The sequence below is a fragment of the Pongo abelii genome, chromosome 3 (genome assembly GCF_028885655.2).
Source record: "Pongo abelii isolate AG06213 chromosome 3, NHGRI_mPonAbe1-v2.0_pri, whole genome shotgun sequence".
In the NCBI taxonomy this organism is placed as follows: Eukaryota; Metazoa; Chordata; class Mammalia; order Primates; family Hominidae; genus Pongo; species Pongo abelii.
Genome location: NC_071988.2, coordinates 12133338 through 12157784, shown reverse-complemented (window position 1 = coordinate 12157784; position 24447 = coordinate 12133338).

Genomic DNA, 24447 nt, shown 5'->3' with positions numbered 1-24447 from the left:
TTTACAATTTCCTTTGCTTAGACTGAGTGTGGTCTCTCATGCCTGTAATCCCAGCACTTTGAGAGGCTGAGGTGGGAGGATGGCTTGAGTCCAGGAATTCAAGATCAGCCTGGGCAACATGATGAGACCCTATCTCTACAATAAAGAAAGAAATAAACAAACAAATAAATCCATAAATGAAAAACTGGCAAGTGTAGTGGCATGTGCCTGCAATCCCAGCTACTTGGGAGACTGAGACAGGAGGATTGCTTGAGCCAAGGAGTCTGAGGCTGCACCACTGTACTCCAGCTGGGGTGATAGAGTGAGAACTTCTTTCAAAATAAATAACGCAATAAATTTAAAAATAAAAAATACTTTCTTTTTCTTTATCAGGCATCTATCTATACCACTCCTTGTGTATCTTCTGACATAGAGTCTTCAAAGGCTAGTAGTTGTCCTCAGGCTAAGTTCAAACTGCTGCATGTGGCCCTGAAGACTTCCTATGCCATGAGCTCTTGCTACCATCTAGATTATTCCCTTTCCCTCTACTTCCTACCAAGAACTCAACCTTCCAGAAGCCACTGAATATCGTCCATTTCTCCAATGGAAGGCAGTAATTGCACTCTGTCTTTTCCTCCTACCTCTATCTTGCCCGTGTTTCTCTCAGTTTCCCTTAGCTTCCTGTGGCCACATTAACAAATTATCACAAACTTGGTGCTCAAAACAACATAAATTCATTCTCTCACTGTTCTGGAACCCAGAAGTCTGAAATCAAGGTCTCCACAGGACTGTATTTCCTCTGGAGGCTCTAGGAAATAATCAGTTGCTTGCTTTTCCTGCTTCTGGAGCTGCTGGCATTCCTTGGCTCCTGGCTACACCCCTCTGCTGTATTTTCACTTTGCCTTCTCCTCTGTGTGCCTTCTCCTTTGTCGATCTAGTTTACAAGGATACTTGTCGTCTGATAAGAGCCCACCTGGAAATCCAGGATAATCTTCTCATCTCAGGATCTTTAATTACATCTTCAAAGACCTCTTTTCCACATGTGGTAATATTTTATAGGTTCCACGGATTTGGGTGAGGGCATGCTTTTTTTGGGGAAGCGGCACCATTCATCTCACTACAGGCTTTGATATTTTTTCCTTATGAATCTAAATAACTATTTTGTTTCTCTGTAATGGTTAATTACCCTTTGCTGTATTTGATTAAAAACATTTTTGGCAATTAGTGGTTTGTCTTTTAATTCCCTTATGTTATACTGACTTGTGGTCCTGTAGAATTCATGCCTGACTAGGTTATTCTTGAGGTACACTACGATGCCCAACATTAATTAAGAAGAATCTCAAACCTTATGCACGTTTAAGAAAAGTTAAAGGGGATCCTGTTCCTAATGTTCACAACATGTTTCCCATTTTCTTTTTACATCTTTCTTTTTACATCTTTCAAGTTTTCTCATGCCCTACACTACTCAAAGACTTTATTCTCCAAAAATTCCCCTCTGTCACCAAAGTGTCTTTCTTCCCATTTTAGAAATGATAGAAAACTTTGAATAGGGGCTGTGATTCACTTCATATAAAGGCTTGTTAATTTTATTAGGTATGATAACATGGAGATTATATTATATCCTTATCAGTAGAGATGAACACTCAAATATTTGCAGGTAGAATGACATGATTTCTGAAATTTGCTTTTACATGCTCCAGCCACAAATGGAGTGGTGGTGGGAATTACATAAAATAATATCCATACAATGTAGATAAATGTAGTTAGTGATGGATCCATGGTGGATCCATTATACTCTTCTTTCTACTCTTGAATATGTTTGAAGATATCCCTTTCTCCTGCCGACCTGTCCCCAGTTTTTACTCTGCAGATTATCCTCATGTCTCCCTAACTCCTCACCCTCTGGTCTCATTCTTCTCTATCCACTTACTCATATTGTACCCTAAAGCCTTGGAGCAAGCAAAGCTGAGCCCATTACTTCTTAGAAGGAGGTGGAGAGGAGAGGACAAAATCAAAACACAATTTCCCACAGTCTCTTTGGCAGCCGTGGGGAAGTCCATGAACATTCCCATATTAATACTTTTTTATATTACAATAAAAATCTTTAACCTTCACCTAAGTCAAATCTATAGATTGTGCCTTTTGCATCTTCACTGATTACTTCAAAGCTTGAAAGATTGCATTTAGTTCAGATGATATGCTCTTGCACTCATTTATATCTTTCTTTGATATTTTAAAGACATTTATTCAAATCAACAGAAATTATTTGAGGGCCTGCTGTATTGTGGGTGCCATAATGAGAAAGAGGGATATAGAAATAAAGCCACAGGCCCAGACATTAAGGATGTCAATGTAGAAGGGAAGATAGACAAGAAACAAATATGTGGCATATAACACAGTAAGTGGAAATGTGTAAGTTTGTATACACCTCAAAACTAGCAAGAAGGAGGAAAGCATCTATACTTTTAAATACATAAAGCTGGCATTTGAGGCCCTGCAATTTGTTCTCTACATGACTTATGTTCAGTGCTCATAACAACCTTTCAAGACAGATGTTATTACCGTGCAGAAGAGGAAACTGAGGCTCGGAAAGTTAAGACCTTGTCCAAGATCACAGTTAGTATGTGGTAGATCTGAGGTCCTTTTCATAGTTTTCTTTTTTGAGTACTTGAGTTTTCAAACATTTGCTTTAGTTGATACTAACTTTTAAAAAGTATGCCGGGCATGGTAGCTCATGCCTGTAATCCCAGCACTTTGAGAAGCTGAGGCTGGTGTAACCCTTGAGTACAGGGATCCAAGACCAGCCTGGGCAACATGGTGAACTTTCTCTACAAAAAATAGAAAAAATTAACATGGCATAGTCCCAGCTACTTGAGAGGCTGAGGTGGGAGGATCCTTGAGCGCAGGAGGTTGAGGGTGCAGGCTCACTGCATCACCAAATGGGAGAAAATTTTTGCAATCTATCCATCTGACAAACGGCTAATATCCAGAATCTACAAGGAACTTAAACAAATTTACAAGAATAAAACAAACAACCCCATCAAAAAGTGGGCGAAGGATATGAACAGACACTTCTTAAAAGAAGACATTTATGTGGCCAACAAACATATGAAAAAATGCTCATCATCACTGGTCATTAGAGAAATGCAAATCAAAACCACAATGAGATACCATCTCACACCAGTTAGAATGGCGATCATTAAAAAGTCAGGAAACAGCAGATGTTGGAGAGGATGTGGACAAATTAGAATGCTTTTACACTGTTGGTGGGAGTGTAAATTAGTTCAACCACTGTGGAAGACTCTGGTGATTCCTCAAGGATCTAGAACCAGAAATACCATTTGACCCAGCAATCCCGTTACTGGGTATATACCCAAAGGGTTATAAATCATTCTACTGTAAGGACACATGCACACGTATGTTTATTGCAGCACTGTTCACAATAGCAAAGACTTGGAACCAACCCACATGCCCATCAATGATAGACTGGATAAAGAAAATGTGGCATATATACACTATGGAATACTATGCAGTGATAAAAAAGATGAGTTCATGTCCTTTGCAGGGACATGGATGAAGCTGGAAACTATCATTCTCAGCCAACTAATACAGGAACAGAAAACCAAACAACGCATGTTCTCACTCATAAGTGGGAGCTGAACAATGAGAACACATGGACAAAGGGAGGGCAACATCACATACTGGGGCCTGCTGAGGTGGGGGTGGGCAGGTAGGGGAGGTATGGCATTAGAAGAAATACCTAATGTAGATGAAGGGTTGATGGGTGCAGCAAACCACCATGGCATGTGTATACCTATGTAACAAACCTGCTTGTTCTGCACATGTATCCTGGAACTTAAAGTATAATAATAATAATAAAAGACCAAGGAGACAGTATTTCTGGGATGAAAATTGGGACTTCCAAAGAAGTCACCCATCACAGTAAATTCCACATGGACCAAGTATTCATCAATTTATAATACCATGAAAACACTAGAAAGAAATGCAGGTAATTATCTAACTTCTAGATGCATACTACCTTTCTAAGCAAACAAAACAAAACAAAACCCAACAAACAATGGGAGGAACTGCAAATGTAAAAGAATATGCTAATTTACCAACATATTGAAAATTTCTACATGTCAAAAACATATGCCAAATTAAAATGCAAATGAGAGTGGGAAAAGATTTTCAATACAATTACAAAGTTTTGATATCCTTAATAAAGAGTTGATATTGCTCTCCAATATACCCAGCTCCTCACATTAACAGGGGCTAAACAAAGAATTAATTAGACAATACCCTTCTCCCAATACATTCAACAGGATCACCAACAGCAGTGGGAAGAAAAAGCAAATTATTAAAAGTTGGTGGCGAAATGCCTGTCAAAGAAGAAAGCTGTCTTGTGTTTAGAAAAAATCATTCATAAGTCATTTAGTTCTGACAAGCTCTATTTTGTTTTTTTCCTTATATTTTTACATAATTGGTATAATCTCTATAACAAAATCTAATACTTTACAAACCCAAAGAAATTAAACAGTCATTCTGAAAGATTCTCCAGCCACCTGATGCCACCCAGCCACATGTGTCTGTGCTTGTTGTCACGTTCCTGACTGTTTTCTCCATCTGTGCCTCCTTATCAAATCCTTCCAGGAGTAAATCCAGATTGATCTCTGTGATAACACATTTATTATGTATTATTAGGTTGGTGCAAAAGTAATTGCAGGTTTTGCCATGACTTTCAATAGCAAAAACTGCAATATTTATGAACCAGCCTAGTATTTTTGAAGAGTCTGTGAATTAATTGGGCTCAGCGGGGCAATTCTTCTGTTTCACGTGATATTGCCTAGAGTCAAAGACATCCAGAAAAGCTAATCCAGAGCTGGAACCTGCAGGATGGCTCATTCTGTCACTGGCAGCTGGGCTGGCTGTTGGCTGTGAGTTCAGCTGATGTGCCTGGTCTTCACCATATGGGCCTCTCTGTGAAATTGCTTCAGCTTTCTCACATATAGTGGTGGTGGGATAAAAAGAAGGAGCCTTCCAAATACATAAACAAAAATGTTGTAAGTCTCTTAGTGCTTAGACTTGCATGTTACTGTATTAGTCTGGCTCTCCAGAGAAGCAGAACCAATAGGGTGTGTGTGTGTGTGTGTGTGTGTGCATGTGTATGTGTGTGTGTATACATATAAAGAAATTTATTAGAAAGAATTTGTTCATGTGATTACAGAGGCTGATAAGTCCCAAGACCTGTAGGCTGGAGAACCAAGAGAGCCACTGGTGTCTTTCCAGTCCAAAGGCCAACAGGCTGGACACCAGGGAAGGGCTAATGTTTCAGTTAAAGTTCCAAGGCAGAATAAAACCCATGTCCCAGCTCAAGGAGTCAGGGATGAGAAATTCCCTCTTACGAGAAGATCAATCAGCCTTTTTGTTTAATTCAGGCCTTCAATGGATTGGATGAGACCAGCCCACATTAGGGAGAATAATCTGGTTTACTCAGTCTACTGATTCAAATGTCAAACTCATCCAAAAACTCCTTCGTGGCACACCCAGAATAACATTTGACCAAATGTCTGGGCACCCTGTGGGGCAATGGTTAACATAAAGTTAACCATTGTGGTTATGTAGGTCACTTCTGCCACAGGCTATCAGTCATAGCCTATGAGAAGCCCAAATTCAAAGGGAATGGAAAGAGACTCTACTTCGTCAGTCTGTGTACTTTACCACAGAAAGGCAATGAAATCTGCATAAAGTGTGGATGGCTGGATCTTACCTCATACCTACTAATTTAGAATCAAGAAGATGAGGCCAAGGAATCTACATTTTTACAAAGCTTCCTTGAGTATTATTGTGTCAATCATAGTTAAAAGGCTCATGTCCTGGGCAATGGGAAACAATCTGTCTAAGGATTTGAATTCTTCAATCCACATTTTTCTTTAGGATTTAGACTTTTGTATCTGGCTGTACTGTCTCTGCCTTTATCTTTATCTCTGCTTTTCTTACCCCGTGTCAGTATTGTCATCTCAACAAGAATCCACTTCATTACACAAAAGGATGGCACTTTCTCTTATTTCTTGTTTGGCCATTTTCTCTTCAACCTTGAGAGGTTTAAAATAAACTTAACTCTTAGATATTTTATAGAAAATTTACAAAAATAATATAGAGTATGCCCACATACTTCTCACCCATTTTTCTCTATCTCTAGCATGTTAGCGTGGTCCATTTCTCAAGACTGATATAGTAATTATAAGCTCCAAATAAAGTCTGTAGTTTAGTGAATATATTATAGTATAATATATGTGAATTATATTATACTATTCTATTCACTAAAATATACACATATAATATCTACATGAATATAATATATAATTATATTTACATTATATTATACTATTCACCAAACTATAGATTTTATTTGGAGTGAACTAGTTTTTCCATAGTGTCTTTTTTCATGTTACAGAATCAAATCTAGGAAATAAATTTATTTAGTCGTTAAGTCTCCTTAATCGCCTCTGGTCTATGGCAGTCTCTCACCTTCCTTGCTTTTTCATGATCATGACAGTTTTGAAGATAACTGGTCAAGTGTTTTGCAGAATGCTCCTCAATTGGGGTTTGTCTATTTTTTTTTTACATGATTAGATTGGGCTTTTGTGATTGGGAGGGAGAATTCTACAGAGGTGAAGTACCCTTCTAATCATATCATGTCATATCATGTCAAGAAGTACATGAGGTCAAAATAACTTATCGCTGGTGATAGTAACATTCACCACTTGGTTAAGGAGGTGCCTGCTGGTTTTCTCCACTATAAAGTTACAACTTATCTGTTTCCATATTCCATTCCTTGGAACTGAGTCACTAAGTCCAGCCACACTCAAGGGGAGGGGAACTAAACTGTACCTCATGGAAAAGAGAGTATTTACATGTATTATTGAGAATTACTCTGTAAGGAGGATTTGAAATAATATATATTTTGTCATTTAGATCCAGGAATTTTCAGAGTAGGGATATTGAATAAAATGGATAATTGTAACAGTGTTGCTAAGGACAAACTGAAGTCCACTTCCTCCAACCTGTACAATAACTATGTGCCTTTTTTCTTTACCTAGGCCTATAGCATAGGAGCTATCTCTAGGATCTATCAAAATATCCCTTGCTGGCTTGATAAAGATTGTTTCCTGAATTCTAAGGGTCCCCAAGCAAGCTGCCTAAACCAGACTTTTACCAAGTGAAAAAGACCATGCCACAAAAAGTACAATTGCCAGCGTTTCCATGGAAATTGGAATACAAAGAGGCGGTTTGCCTGGAGAGGTCTGTTTATTTTACTTTATTTTTTTGAAACTATCAAGAATAACGCTTTGAGATGTGACATTCTGTTTTCACAAGCGCACTCAAGGTGTCAGACAGAGCCCAATTTTATATTCCTTGAAAACAGAGCATACTGTAGTGTTTGTCGGACTTTTCAACATGTCACTTTCAACCAATTTTATGTACAAATGGGTTACAGTCCCATGAAAATATTCAGAAAAAGAGGAAACTGTTTTCAAAAAGGAGTATTAAGTATTATTACATCGAAAGCCATTCAGAGTGGAAAACCTTCCCACCCGGCTTCCAACCTTTCTGAGGCCCAGGGAACCAGAATATTTGCATAAAATGGCAGAGTCCCTCTTTACCATCCAATGGTCTGAGGGGAACCGCTTATGAAATTGGCCATTCTTCTCCCCTCCTTTAAGATCATGCTTGCTTCGGTGATATGATCTTGGAGACGCTGTCAAAGGCACACTTGTCTGCTTCCCTCTTGTAGTATGTGTTTCAGTTCTCTCTTCAATATGGTTGTGGGGTGGGGGGAGGGAGAGGGATAGTTTTAGGAGAGATACCTAATGGTAAATGACGAGTTAATGGGTGCAGCACACCAGCATGGCACATGTATACATACGTAACTAACCTGCGCATTGTGCACATGTACCCTAAAACTTAAAGTATAATAATAATAAAATAAAAAAATATATATATATGGCTCCAGGAGGCACGGGCTTGCCCCAGACCAGATCTTCGGACTTGGGGAGAATTTATTACATGAGATTTATTGAAAACGTTGGATTACAGGGTATTCCAGGAGTCATTTCCATCTTTGAAATAACATATTCATTTAGAGTACCGAGGGCTTGCTTCTTAGATCTGTCATTTTAAAATATGTTTCCTCTCGCACCGATGCAGCTTTGATGCAACCACGTCTGAGCAGCAGGCTTTCAAGGCAGTGTCAAGACAAGAAGGGGGATAATTGAAGGTGACAGGGCCAATTTTAAAACAGAGGCCCAGTGTTTCTTATTTTGAGGACTGGGCTCAAACTGAGGTACTTTGTGGCCTCTAGAGCTTCTTAGAGAGTTTCTCAAGTTTTACTCTCTACTCCCAAGAAAATGAGGCTTTCTCCCAACAGCACAGACGGAATCTTTGCCCTGAGCAGATCTCACAGACTTCAAATCTAGGCTACCATGTGAATTAGGGGAGGTTTTTGTTGACTCCCCTGACTTTATTTTTCCCACTTGGCAGACTCTTTGCATTGTAAATATTTTGCACACATGTATTCTGAAGTACACATGTAATTTGTGCTTCAAAATGAATGTGCCCAACATTTATCTTACTGACTTATTTATTGAAGTGAGAGTCAGAAATGGAATCACCATGGCCAACTCTTGGAGGCATCATGACCCAGGTGGAGGAATCACTCTTTCCCTCCTATAGACAATTCCCTTTTTTCTACCATCCAGGCACATCTGTTCTAGTACCTAAAGTAGTGGCCCCCCAAAAAGCTATGTTCAAATCTTAGCCCCCAGTGCCTCCAAATATGACCTTGTTTGAAAAACGTGTCTTTGCAGATGTAATTAAGGATCTCAAGATACGATTATTCTGGATTAACTGGGTAGACTATAAATCCAGAGACATGTGTCTTTATAAGAGACAGAAGAGGAGAAGACATAGATACAGAGGAGAAGGCAAAGTGAAGATTCATGGGAAGATGGAAGCATGGACTGGATTTGTGCTTCCACAAGCTAAGGAACACCTGATACCCCCAGAAGCAAGAAGAGACAAGGAAGACTCTCTCAGGATCTCCAGAAGGAACCAATCCTGCCAACATCTCCATTTCAGACACCTGCTTTCAGAACTGTGAGGGAATAAGTTCCTGTTGTTTTCAGCCACTAAGTTATGGTAATTTGTTCTGGCTGCCACGGGAACTTAGGACACCTGTGCTCTCAGCAGCACTCTTACCACTACTGACTCTTGGGAAACCTGTTTTATTCATTTACTTTGCACTTACTCATAGACTAGGCTCTGGGAGCATACATACCAATACAGGATGTCAGTGAATTTGAGGGGCTTATACTCTGGGAATGATGGAAAAGGGAAATGGGCCTCTAACAGCCTTAATAAGCTGCATCAGACACCTGCCGATGCCTAAGCTAACCTGTGCCTTCACACCTCTGTGCCTTTCCTGTGGAAGGATTTCTCAACCTTGAAACTACTGATGTTTGGGAAAGATAAATTTTTTGTCTTGGGACTGTTCTGTGCATTGTAGGACACTTAGCAGCATCCGTGGCCTTTACCCACTAGGCACCAGTAGCAAGTCTATTCTTCTCTGTTGTAACCATGAAAAATGTATTCAGACCTTGCCAAATATATATCACCTGGGGGAACAAGGCTGCTCTTGGTTGAGAACCACTGACCAATGGCATTCTCTGCCTGGAATGCCCTCATGTCATTGACCAGCTGGCAAGCTCTTGAAGCCTTTCTTGATTCTCAAAGCTTGGTGCCTCTTCTCCTTCATTCCTGTGGCACTTTGTGAGCGTCAACTTGATTGGATTGAAGGATGCAAAGTATTGATCCTGGGTGTCTCTGCGAGGGTGTTGCCAAAGGAGATAAACATTTGAGTCAGTGGGCCGGGGAGGGCAGACCCACCCTTAATCTGGTGAGCACCATTTAATCAGCTGCCAGCAAATATAAAGCAGGCAGAAAAAATGTGAAAAGGCCTAGCCTCCCAGCCTACATCTTTCTCCCGTGCTGGATGCTTCCTGCCCTCGAACATTGGACTCCAAGTTCTTCAGTGGTGAGACTCGGACTGGTTCTCCTTGCTCCTCAAGCTTGCAGACAGCCTATTGTGGGACCTTGTGATCATGTAAGTTAATACTTAATAAACTTCCATATATATGTATCCTATTAGTTCTGTCTCTAGAGAATCCTGACTAATACAGCAATGATCTTACTTTCTGCATCTTTCTGTCTGCACCTCTGCCTTCCTGCAGAACTTGAAGTTTTGCAAAAAGAGGTGTGTCTTTGCATCTCTGTTTTCCCCTACACTTAATATTTGTTGTGATAAGAATGAAAGACCTACCAGAATCACACTGTGAGGCCCCAAAAGGAGACAGATGTTCAAGACCCAGCTACTGAGCACTTCATTACTAGAAAGGGCTTTGTCTCCAAACCTCAGTGTAGCCTCCTGAGGCACTGGACTGGGTCTTATGTGGACCACAAAGGCTTCTTTTGTGCCCCTGGCCTGAGGCCAGCAATTTGAGCAGCTTGGGCAGTTTGTGAGATCCCTTTTCCCCAAGCCAGCATTCCCTAAGCTTGTTCTGTGGCTCAGTAGCCCCTTGAGATGGTCCTTGAAAAAAAGATGTTCATGGTTGTAGACATTTAAAAAAACTTGTTTCCTTGCTTTCTCTCTCAGAAATTTACACTGCATGTTAGTAAAGAGTAAAGATTAAGATATTTGTTTCACATTACTTAGATCAATTTTCTAAACTTATTGGACCATGAAGCCTAAAGCACCTAAGAAATTTGTATGTCATAATATAAATCTTAGGAAATGTTAACTTATATCCACATCCTAATCTGATCTGTCTAAGGCAGCAATCATACACTGACCCACATTGTTCTTAGATTTAAACTAACATCTAGAAATCAAGAGATTTTACATAAAAAATGTGTCTTGAGGCTTTAAATTCTTTTCCCTTTTGGTATGAATTGGCTGGAACTGAATGGTGTCTGCTAAGTTGAAATGAGAAAAGTGTTCTCCAGGTCATCCAAATCCCCACCATTCTCTTTTATTTATCTCCTGACAGGTGCCTCTTATTACATACTATGCTCTCATTTTTGCTGTAAGTAGAGGAGTACTGCTGTCTTGGCAATGGAGATAGAGGCTTGGAGGGTGTGTTTCAAGAAACAAGGAGAGCAGGCATTTTATTTTCTTATATCTGGGCAACATCACTGTTTACAGTGGGATTTGCATGCTTTCTGTAGAGAAAGACAAAATGGGAAAAAAGCTCCAGGCAAAGCTCATCAAGGGAATTAAAAGACCCCTTTACTCCACGGCCTGAAGCTGCACATCTCAGCTTTCAGAATTCCCACCAGAAGTGGGCTGCTCTTCCACTCCCTTGGAGGAGACTCTTTGTAGAGCCTCCCCTAAATAGGGAATCCCTATTCCCCAAAATGAGGAATCCTTGGGGCTGATATAATTAGATGGCTGGATATAAGGAGCGGGCCTTCCTTCTTGCTGGACTGGAAGGTGCAGGCACAAATCAAGAGACTGGAAATTGTAGGGAGTGTTGAGCACATTTGTGGCAAGACCCGTGGAAAAGCTCTGATGAATTTGTAAATTTGCTTGACTGTAGTAATCATTTTACTACATATATGTATATGAAAACATCATGTTGTACACCATAAATATATACAATAATAAAATAGAAATTGTTACATGGGTCTAGGGGAGCTGAGATAAGGATTTGGCAATAAACACAGGAAAGAGTCATGGGAGACACAGTTCATAACGTTCCACAGGATTGGAAAGATGTTAGCAGATTCTCAGTCAGTTATCCCTTTCTGATACCTAAAACTTACATTCACATTAAGGTGCAATGACAATTAGAGAACTACAAAGACTTAAACCTAAGAAAATGTTTCTAATGGAGGAGCAGCAGGCACCAGAAAGAGGCTGGGGGGTGAGTGGGGTGGGAGGGGAACCTTAAATGTAGACTCACCTTTTGTGTTCCTGTGGCCTGACTGAGGGAGTAGGTGACACAGATTTTGTGTTTTCAGGCCAGCTGGGCATCTGGCCTTGGGAATCAAGGACAATGATAATGCATTCTTCCTAATTTCACCTTCAGGAAATTGTTCACTTTCCCATGAAAGAGTTAATGTGGCTCCTCAATGCAACCATGCAATTAAAATGTCATTCAGACACTTGGCTCCAGGTTTTAAAGGGCCTCCAATAAGACCTTGTGGGCCCTTTAGGGAATGAGATAACACTGTTATTGGTGTGAAAGGAGGGTGAGGGAGCACAGGGTCATGGTCTACCCAGGGAAGATCAATCTTCCCATGCTGAGCAGAGGCCTGGCCATTTCCCTGTGATGTGGCCTTTATATACAGGATCTGACTGGAGATTCATTAAACCATTCCCATTTTAGCCACCCGTGCCCATGAAGGCAGATCTGTGCAATCTCATATTCCAGGAAGCCATTGTAACATCGCAGGCCAGTGGAACTGACTGGTCTGACAGGAACACACAAACAACCAGAACAAGGCTGTACCCCACATCCCCCTGTCGTGTTTATTTAGGAGTGGAGCTCCATTAAGTGCTCTGTGATGGCCTTCTGATAACACCCCCACCTTTGGAGGGCCAGCCAGAACTGGCTGTCTGCCCTCAAATGTGACAGCTGACATTTTTGGATACACTTAAAGATGGGCTTGTTCACCACAGTGCAGAGGACAGAAACCACACATTCTGAAGTTATAGCCCCTGTAGCTCATTCTTAGGGCGTTCATTTATGTGGCAGGTCTCTTTCTCCTGTGATAGTATTGTAAAACTTGATGCTAGGGACTGGGGATTGAAGGGAGCAGGGTTTTGGCAAACATTTATTGAATGTGTAAGAAAACATCAGATGATAAAATGCATGGACTTTGTTAATAGTGTAAACTTTGAGGGATATGGAGGTGAGGCAGAGACCCCAAATTCTTACCATCTTAAACTTTGATTCTTAGGAGTCAAGGATCTGAAGCTTTGAAGAGTAAATTGTGGTTTTAAAGGCCTTCTTCCTAAATTGTATTCCTGTGGGTTCCCTCTGAGCTTCCCAATGCTTTCCCCACCCTAATGTCATCATCGCGCCTTTATTCATTGTCCCAGTCTCCTATCCTGCTATCTTTGTTTTTCTTTTCATTAATTTACCTAATATTACCCATGTACCTGCCCTGGTACAGGGGATACTGCAGTAAACAACCCAGAAAATTCCTTGCTTTTGTGGAGTTGAAATTCTGAGGCAGGGCAGGAAGAGAGACGGGTCATATATAAATAAGTAGTCAATGAAGATGAATTTTAAGGGTGATGAATGCTGTGGAGAAAATGAAACAGTGATATGAAAGGGAGTAGTGGTAGAGAGGATGCCTGATTTAAGGTGGGTAGTCAGGGAAGGCCTCTCTGAGGAGGTGACACTGAGCTGAGATGGGAATGGTAAGAGGGAGCCATGTGCCTTGGAGGTAGATGGTCCATTTGGAGAGGAGCGAATACCTCAGGCGGGAAAGGGCTTAGACTGGTTGAGAAACACTGGAGGCCTGGGAGTCAGGGAAGGTGTGAGCCTAGGGGGCGTGGAGGAGGTAAGGTCAAGGAACTAGGGGAAGCCAAGGGTGCTCAGGGCTGGAAAAGTCATGGTTAAGGGATTGAATTTTATTGAAGATACAAAGGGAAGCCATTTAACAGGTTTAAGCAATGGCATGATATGATAAGATGTACATCAAATCAATACTGTGTCTCCGATCTTTTTAGGGCCCAATTCAAATGTAACCTGAGCTGTGAAACATTTATAGGCAAACTGAATAACTCCTGGAGTGACTGTTGCCTGGTTGGAGAACCTGGTCTTCCCATCCCACTGCCTTTGAGCCCTGGCAGGGTGGGGATCATGCCCTGATTAGCTCTGCTTCTCCGTAGTGCTTTGCACATATTGCCCAGTCAATAAATGTCTACTGCATTGACCTTAATTACAAGCTCCTGGAGGTTAGTAATGTTTGCCCAATTTATTTTGTAAAATTCCAAAGGGCCCTTAAGAAAAGTCCTTTGATGGTGAATTGGGCTCTTGAAGCAGCGTTATTAATGGATCTTCACACAGGTGGCTCCTACCAAATCGGGAGCTAATTAGTGTTAACTCAACCAAAAGAATTTATTCAAATTACTTCCCTTGGTCAATTAGTTTCCTGCAGATGATTTTAGCATGTTTCTTAAGTGTGTCAGTGTTCAGGCAATGAATTCAAGATTAAAAGCCCAGACTCCGTGTTGTAGGTCCCAGAAATAACGTACATTTTAATGGCTGCTTCCCCAACTTCAAAATTAAACATATTGCATTCTTGGGAGTACAATTTCAGCTTCTTTACATTTATGACACAAATGGAGCCATTGGCCCTCACTTCAGTCTATAAAGGCAAGACTCATTAGAAGGAGGAAATTTCCTTTATCATGAGTAGGCCACACTCACATGATAAAAAAATGTCTCCACTTCTCCCACCTCCTTCTCCAAACTTCAATTCTCATTTTAAGCAGTTCCCACATAGACTATTTATCTTCCACATTTTCCCAACTCTCAATGGCACCATTATATCCTTTATTTGGAATCATAAAACTTTGAGAATAAAAAAGAAGCAAATTAATCCTCCCACGGGGGAAAAGGAAGACGGGTCCTGCCAGCTTTTAAATTGTAGGACTGGACTGGCCTGGAAACACAGTTTTCTTTTTCAACAACTTAGCTGGTGGGGGGAAATGAATGGTTATGACAGTGAATCCTGAAATAAAATGCAGAATTATGCAAACACGTTAAAAACTGACATCTTGAAATAAAAACTGTTGAAAGCCTGAGGAATAAACAATGCGGGCTGGAATGGGAACCTTTCGAAGCTACAAATGGGATACTCTGCTTTTATTATTCACAGTGGAAAAATAACCTCCATCATGATGTGAAAACCACAATTTCCTTTATTTGTGGATCATGCCAGATTAAAAAGCATTCAGGGAAGAAGTGCGGCTGGGAGAGTTGAACGCTGTCCGAAGAGGCAGGGACTGAGTGTCCAGGATCCTGTCGTGGACGCTGGCTTGCTCCATCCAATTGCATAAGTCACTTAACCTCCTGATGACTTCTTTCCCATCATCAGGCTGGAATTAAGGAGTTGGCCTTACCTCTGGGGCCCGGGATCTGGATTTCCTAACTGCCAATTGGATAACATGTTTTGCCTTGCAATTTGCTCTAAGGAGTCTCAAGGTTGTTGTGAAAACAAACGATAAAAGTCAGTTAACAAGCCGACTGCCACCAGAACAGCCAATGAGAAAATGCAAGGCCACAGAGTGCCTCAAAGTGAATCTCCAGGTTCGGGGTTCTGGAAATAGATTCTACAACTAGTAAAGCCTTTATTTTATTTTATTTTTTAAAATTACTTTTTAAATTGGGTCATACAGTCCCTGGATAATTGGTGAATATTGTGTTCTCATAAAGTAAAATGAAAATCATTGAGGTGAGAAACAGTATACGTGCACGATAGTAAAGTCTGAAGGGTCTTGGGGATAATCTGGTCTAGCACTTTCACTTTGCAGGGGAGGAAATTGTAGATGCAGAAAGTTTCAATGACCTACCTGAGCTTCTGGAGCTATAGATCCAATGGATACTGTCAGCTTTGAAGCATAATTGTGACTGTGATTTAATTACTCCAATAAGTTGACGGAGAATCTTCCAAGAAGGCTGATAATCCTGGAATTTTTAAAAGAACAGTCAATTTGATATGAGCCAGAGAGATCCCTACACAATATTGGATAATGTCTTTCATTATAAAAGAAGTGTTTAAATCTTAAAGGAAGCATCTTTTAGAAAAGCAAGGAGGGCACAGATGTTGACTGCAATGTTTAAATTGCAATAATGTTTAAGTTTAATCTAAATTTTTCCATTATTTCCTTCCTGCCTTCTTCCCTCCCTTTCCTCCCTCCCTTCTTCCTTCTTTCCTCTTTTTCTCTCTTTCTTCCCACTTTTTTTTTTTAATTTGAAGGAAAGTTCTGGAGAAAAATTAGAGTAAATCCAGGCCATGGTGACCTAGCATTGAGAGAAAAACCGAAAAAGTGAAGAGAGTCACATGCTGGAGAGGAAAAAGCTCCCTGTGATTTACTTTGACTTGCTAATTTTCAGAAGGAAATTAATAAAATTGATTCCAGCAAAAACTCTAAGTGGACAAATAGAAGAAAAACAGATTGAGAATTGTGAATATTTAGGGCAGAGAGAATGTTCTTAGAGAAATCTTTCCCTTAGGGAGAAATAAATATTTAGGAGAAATCACTAACTCTAAGGGTCGTTAAAGCAAAGATCACTCATAGGATGGGAGCAACCCCCCCACCAACTATTAATTCCAATTCCTAGACTTGGTGGCAGTGACATGATTAGTTATTGTGGGTTCTGGAAGAAAGCAAGACCTTTGGCAATAAAGCCTTGGAAATATGTATTTTTAAGTACTATAAAAGATGTGAAAAGCAACTTTCTTTTCATCCTGGGGACTAGAAATAATACACCTGCAAGGACAGATGGATGGCATAATGTTGACATTCAATGGGGCATTAAACATTTTGCACCACGTTTATGGGGTTTTCCTGTCATTAATTCTAGGTAAAATAAACTTCTAAAAAACGTTTTGTTGTGTTTTTGGATCGCGTTTATTTTCCACCAACTTGCTTTTCTTTGCCCTTTTCTCCTGCCAGCTTTTTGTGTCCATTATGTTTTCTTGTGTCCATCATGTTCTTGGCTAATTTCCTAGCTGGCCTCCCTCAAGCTATGAGGCCTTTCTTTTTCCTTCCCCTCTTCCTCTGGCATCCTTTCTTTCAGTCCTGCGGCACGTGTTCAGGCCTATGGCAGGGTCAGATGTGGTTGGTTCCGCTGGCCGGAGTCACTGTGGTTTGCCTGTGGCGCCCTGGGATTGGCAGGGTCTTGGAAAGACTGTCCAGGGCCTGCAAAGTTTGAGGCCACCTGAATCTCTCTGTTATGAGGGTATCCATTCTATAATTGACTGTGATGGCAAGGCCTTGCCTTTCTTCCTAGTTGAATTTGTGGACATCCAGCTTCATATTTTTTGCCTCCTTTAAAAAAGTCTCCTTTCCCATAAGCAGTACACACACTTTTCTTTTTAAATCGGGTCAAATTTACAGCTAAGGGAGGAAGGATGGTGTTTTGGAAAGAGCAAAGGAATGAGAATCAGAATACCTGTGTCTTTGTTCTGCCACTCACAGAGTGCCTGTGGGACATCGGTGAAGCCACTGAACCCTCTGATGTTCAGTTTTCTGAATGGGATGTTCTCCTGAGACATATAACATAGCCAAATTCTCTCTTGGGCTCCAAGAATGATAGAATAGGGAAGTAAGAGAGTGCAGCAAGAATGGAGCTGAGCAGGACACAGTCATGAATAAATGGAACTGAAACTCCAAGGGGTAAAATGTACCCTGATGATCTAAGGCCAGTGGCCTGTAAAGTATGGTTCAGGGACTAGCTCTATGGGGCTCCTTGGAGCTTTTGTGAAACATCTATCAATTCACTCAGTCAATGACTATGGGATATTTACTATGTGCCAGGCTCTGTCCTAGGTGCTTGGCACATAGCAGCAAACAGAAAAGACACCTCCCTGGTGTCATGGGACATGAGGATTAGCATTCATAAGTAAAGAGCATTTCAGGTAATTAATATTTTAGGGGGTGGTAGTGCTAAGAAGAAAGTCAAGCATGTTAAAGGCAGTAAGATGTGATTGCTTTATATAATGTGGTTGGAGAAGGTCTCCCTTAGGAGGCAGCATTAGAACAGAGAACCAAATGAGGAGGAGAGATCTTTGTTACTGTCTAGGGAAGGAGCATTCCAGGTTGGGAGAACAGCTAGTGCAAAGGCCTTGAGGTCACAGGTAAGTCTGAGGAATAGCAAACAAGACCAATGTGGCTGGTGCAGAGAGGGTGGGACTCCAGGGCTCTACTACCACATCTGTGACTGTGTCCACAGGCTTAGAGCTGGGCTAGAGCCTGGAAGCTAAAGAGGTACCCCAGTTATTTCTCCTGCACATTTGATACTTGACCCTAAAGCCTGGTGACTGGGTGAGAGTTGATGGATCTTCTAACTCTGGATCCTCTGAGTCCCTTAGGCCGGTCATTGGGCATTGTATTGAAGATGGATCATCTATGGTCTTAATAGTCTGTGTTAGCTTCACTGTAATCTTGTTTTGGTATTTGGGGAGCAATCTCCCCCTCAATTACAGAGAATTCACCATCATTACTGTTGGCTGTCACTATGTACATTGGGCCATTTCCTGGGTTTCAGGTCTCTTCAAATCAGCATTGGGGCAATGAAGACATGTTCCCTTTTCCCACCCAGTGCAGATGCTTACACTGGATTTAAGGAACACTCAAGTAGTCACTTGGACACTGAAATCCACTGAGAAATATGCGTCAAGCTTGCTTAACTGAATTGATCCAACCAATCCAATGTAATTATGGACTCTTCTGGCTTGTGATGGTGGGTAACTGAATGGTGCCTATTGAACTGGGAAGTAGGTTGAGCAGTTCCATGATTTTCTCCACTTCACAAACGACTCTGAGAGTGTGGCAGTTTATCCTCATATCTTTGTTAGGACCCTTCCCAGCCCCAGGAAAAGATCTCTTTTAATTCCTGGACCCAAATAACCAGGCATTGGGGAAAAAGTATTGTTTGTTGCATTAAGAACATTAAAGATCAGAATTTAATAGGCCCCTCACTGGCTGGTTAAACATAGGGTCATCTTAGCTACCCTTCACAAAGACAAACTTCTGGAAAAGAGGTGTCTACTTTCATCTGAGTGGTCTTGTTCTCATGGACCCCCGTGATAGAGGCTAGACTGCTTAGTGAACAAATAAATGTCTCGTGGCTTCTCATCCAGAAAATGCTTCCCAGATGCACAGCCATCCCTCTGCTCCCTGAGGTTGCTTTTGCAGCTGTGATGTCAGCTGTGGGCTTTGATTCACAAGGCTTCTCAGCCAGGAGTCTCGCCTCTCTGCTGTCAGCAAACCCCACTGTCCTTCAGGCCCAGCTAACCCTTCTACCTTCCATGAAGATGCCTCAGATATCTCCTTTCCCTGCCTCTTCAGAAGCCCTGGAGCAGTCCCTGGATGCACCCACCACTTTGAACTCACAATATGGTCCTTTTCATGTTCCCTCTCCCTCTCTTGGGTGGAAATATCTTATAGTGGGAATTCCAAGTTTATCTTGCATGACCAACCATCAGACCTTTTCCCTAGTCGTTGTTTCTTGAAGCTGTGTCATTTTCTTTTGGGTGTTCCCAGTGCAAGCATGGTGACACATCATGGGTGATCCTCAAGTATATGCTGCCAACATGAGTATAATGAGCTAAATGAATTTAGGTCTAGTACAGATGGTATGTCTGGCACAGGATTTATCACTGTGTTATGAAGAGCTAGTACAAAGAAACCAAAATGCTATCAGCATACCAAGAGGTGCATGTATAAAAGACAAGATGAAGTAATTCAAAGCCATTAGATTAGTAAGCAATCTGTGGCTTTACTAGTTATAATAAAGTAAAATGAACATGGCTTTTGCTTGAAATTATGCACGCAATGCTGGCAGCAGCATACACTAGTGCTCGTGATTGCATGTTGGTGGTGTGTATTATGTCATAAAATATTCACATGTTTTGACACAATAATCTTGCATCTGGGAATTTACAACAATAAAATAAAAAATAAGGAGAAAAACTACAGTTTTTTTAATGGCTCTGCTTTTTATAATGATAAAAACGAAGCTGCAAACTCCATATCCAATAACAAAGGGTCAGATAAAATCTGATACATATATATTCTGTGGAATACTATACAGCCCTTATGGGGCAAGGCACAGTGGCTCACACTTGTAATTCCAGCACTTTGGGAGGCTGAGGCAGGAGAGTTGTTTAAGGCCAAGAGTTCAGCACCAGCCTGGGCAACATAGCAAGATCCTATATTGAAAAATTGTTTAAAGGATTAGCTGACGTGGTAGCACATGCCTGTAGTCCCAGCTACTCATGAAGTTGAGGCAGGAGGATGGCTTGAACCTGGAGTTCCAGACTGCAGTGAGCTATGATTGTGTCACTGCCCTCCAGCAGCCTGGGCAATAGAATGAGATCCTGTCTCAAAAAAAGCATTTATGGAGGTTTTGTATAAATTGAACTGTAGTTTTAAATATAATGTCTAATGATAAGACAGCAGAATATTTTCATCATTCAGTAGCTATACTGACTAGAGGAAGGAGGGCTGAGTTAGAATTAGAAGAGCTGAATTCAATGGGTGAGGGCATTTTTTGGCTTGTATTTTTTACCTTCCTTATCCTTGTATTTTTCATCTACAAAATGGGCAAGAAGATTTTTATGTCCTAGGATGAGATACATGTGCAAAATGCAGGGTCTGAGCATGAACAGCATTCTCAATGAATGGAGATATTATTATTAGCAAAGTTTGTTACATGGATAATCCAATCCAGGAGCCAAAACTCTGACAAATAACTCAGGATGAGTGGAAGAAAATGGGCTTCGATGTCTCTCAAAACTGCAGTGGGAATTTTAGGAGGGACAATTTGCCAAGAAGATGGGGCAGGATTTGGAAGGATTTGGGAGGATGGTGAGTGGTGTGCAGAGAAAGTTGTAAGAAGGAGGGTTGGCCCAGCTCGGTGAATGAGGCAGGAATCTGTATGGGTTGTGGGGAAAGGAATGAGCTGGCTTAGTAGAGAGGGATGTTTATGTTAGAGAGTGGTGCAATAGTTGAGGTGGGCAAAATTCTAAAGTTCTTTGTCTGTATCCATATTTTAAAGGAAACATCCTCAAGTGAAGAGAATATTTATGTGGTAAGGTAATTCTTGGCAGAAGACAGAAGCCTCTGAAGCTTACTGATGGAATGCAGGCAGTCAACAAACTCAGATCTCATTCTCTGCATCCCTTTATATCCCAACACCTTGTCAGGAAATAATCCAGGATCAGTCATTTGCATGTTAGTGTGAATCCAAATCTACTCATTCTTATTTTCAATAATCATCAAAAACTCATTAAAGATTTATTTAAAGTATTTGCATTTTGAATCTCATTGTTTACTATAGAATGAAATACATTATTTTATGTGACAGGAATTCCAAGCAATAGGGACTGTGGAAAGAGGCGCACATTTTGTGCTAACATTGGATATGTAAATTGTCAATAACTCTGTCTACATATAATCCCACCCCAACATAAATTTATCACTTAGCTTAGTTGCTCATTAATTTATTCAATCATCTATTCATCCATCCATCCTTCCATCCATCCATCCACTTATTCAGCAATATTTTACCAAGCATGCATCTTGCGCAGTGCCAGGCATTGGGATTGTAGAAGTGACTGTGATGTAGTCTCTATTCTTGAGGGTCTCAATGAAAGATTATGCTTGAAAACAGAACTCTTCGAATACTTTGCAAAATATTTTCTGTGTGGAATTAACGAGATGAAAGAGAGTGAAACAATAAGAATATTAATGGGTATCTCTTGTCTAGAGTTTTTGAGCACAATGGATAGCCATGAGCCAGCTTACATAGGCCTCTAAGTCAGATGTTGTGTGTAAGCCTCCTCAACATTTGGTCCCCAATACATTCCTCTCCTCCTGCTCCTTCTCACCACTGTGTAATCCACATTCACGTTTTCCTGAACCAGCTTTTGCTCCTGACCATGCTAACATTTTCTCACCTCTGTGCTTTTGTGAACATGCCACCTATGTATTCTCAGTCTGGAAAATTCCTCTTCAATCTCTCCTCATCTTACTACTCCTTCCCAATCCCATTATCATACCATTTTCTCTCAGAAGCCTTCCTGGTCCTTCCCAGGTAGAACAAGCCCTTATCTCATATGCATTCAAGAGCACTTTAGAGGTTCCCTTGACCATTGCATAAAATAGCAGACTTGGGGTGAAATGGGAAGCATGTGTGATTCCAAGGGTGACAGATTTGACCCTGAATCCTGGCTCTGACCTCACAGACTACTTGACCTAGGTCTGGTTATCCTTTGTCTCTAAATTCTTGCCTTTCTGATCTGTAGAGTAGGTAACCAGTAATGCCCCACTGAGTTATTGTGGGAATAATGGAGGTGTTGTGAAGAAAGAAGCAGGCCTCTGCCTTGCCCATGCGAATGCTCTTGCTCACCTGCCCTCGCATTGTTAGTCTTGGTGTCTCTGGTTCCATTATGCTGCTGCAACTGCCTGGAGGACAGAGACCACTGATGACCACATTTGCATTTCTATTGGCATCCAGCACATACTTGCTTCTGAGAAGCAATACAGCATTGTGGCCAGGATCAGGGATGCTGACACTAGACTGCCTGGGCAATGCCTGATGCTACCATTTCCTAGCTTTGTGGACTTGGGGAAATTATTTGCTCTCTCTGTGACTTGGTCTTCTCATCTGTCAAATGGGGATAATAATAGTTCCTGCCTCATCAAGATGTTATGAGGTTTACATAAGAGCCTGGCCGTGGTAAGCCCTCATTAAGATTGGCTATTATTAGTAGGTGCTCAAGAACTGTTTATTGAAAGGCCAATGAATAGATTTTAGTGTGTGATAGTTTCAGGAAGTCTGGCTAACATGAAGGTGTTTATTTGGTTCGGAATGCCTGTTTCTTGACCTACCTATAATTAGTTTCTATTACTAGGTTATTATTAAGTTGAGAGGAATTGCTTTCCTGTGATGGTCAATGTCCTAAAATACTGCATGTTAAAGTTACTGATGCTTCTAACATCAAAGTGGAAATTATTTTGTGGGTTTTAGTAATATGGATGAGTTCTAAGGTGAGTAGTTGGTTAAAAGTAGAGGTTTTCCTATAAAGCAGTGACCAGAAATATCTGGCCGTGGTCTCTGGGGAATGTTTGAAAACATTCTCTTCAAGTCTTAATTCTTCTATTCTGAAAGAATTTATGCTGCTGGCGTTTTGTGGGGGAAATTCAACTCTATGGTTAAACCTCTGAGAAAGAGGCCTGTCTTATTTTCTTGTATCCCGTTTAACTTCCAGAACAATTCTGGGCCCATTGCCTTGACCAATAAAGACCTGTACATTAATCGTTTAAAAAAGTGAAGTGTTTTCATCTTCCTAGCCTAAAACTCACCCTCTGAAATTTTCATGTGATCATCTCTGGACCTTAAGGAAAGCATTATCAATAATTTATTTGTACTTTTTATTTTTGATTATGAGATTTTAAAAAATGTGAAACAACTTTTTTTTTTTTTTTTTTTTTTTTAAGAGAATTGCTTAGGGAGACCTGTGACTGGGTACCATCTCTGCCTTCAATGAGCTGAGTGACCCTAGTCACACCGTTGATTACTCTAAATTTCCACTTCCTCGGCTGAATGTGAAGCAGTTAGCAATTCATCGTGATAATGGGCACCGTTTTGAACACTCGCCATGTGATGGCACCGTGCTAAGTCAGAAGCACCCTTGCATTAGCAGCACTCTTGCATTTACTTTCCGTAACAGTCCCCAACAGTAGCTTCGTTTACCCTCCTTGTGTTACAAGTGGGGAATATGAGTCTACAGGAGTGCAGACATTTGCCAAAGGTGTAAATAACAGGCTCAGGATTGGAGCCCAGGCTTGTTTATATTTCATGAACCTATGAATAATCATTGATTGGTGACAAAGAGCCTTAACATGAATGGGGTTTTTCAGGAAGGATTAAGAGGTGACTTTCCTAGTATATTGAAAAAGTACCTCCGCCCCTCCCTCCTTCACTCCTTCCCGCCCTTCCTCCTTTCCTCCTCTCCTTTCTTTTTCCCTCCCAGAACTTCTTCAAATCCTCTCTGTCTTCTCTATCTTACTGAGTGGCAAGGTTCTCTGGTTACTCTCCAACTATGGTACCCTGTGCTTCTCCTTCGATGTACTTGCTATAATTGTACTTCAATATTTAATTATTCACCTAGTTGTTTAATGTCTGCCCCTGGCTAAAATGTAAGCCCTGCAATCACAGGGACATCTCTGTATATTCAGCCTGAATGGAGTTCTCCTAGTCCAGTAAACTAGCCCCACAAAAAGTGTTTGTTAAAAGAATGAAAGAATGAGCACTTACTTTGTGTCCCACATTGGGGGAGGTCAGAATAAGGGAAGATGAGTAGATGATGAAAGATAGTAACATTTCCATGCAACACCAGGGCTTTTTAATTATATACTTTCCCTGCAGTGGGTGGTAGTGAGACAGTAAGCATGCTTCGTTGAATGCCTAAGACTGTTCTGCAGGAATGTTCTAAAAGACACACTCTGAATTGGATGGGAGGTCATGTTTGATGAATGTTAATGTCCCTTACAATGTGAACATTTGTTCATTAGTTTATTTGTTTATTCATTCAGTCACTCTGTTAGGCAATCATTACTGCCACAAGCATTTACTGAACACTGTCCTAGTTGCTGGT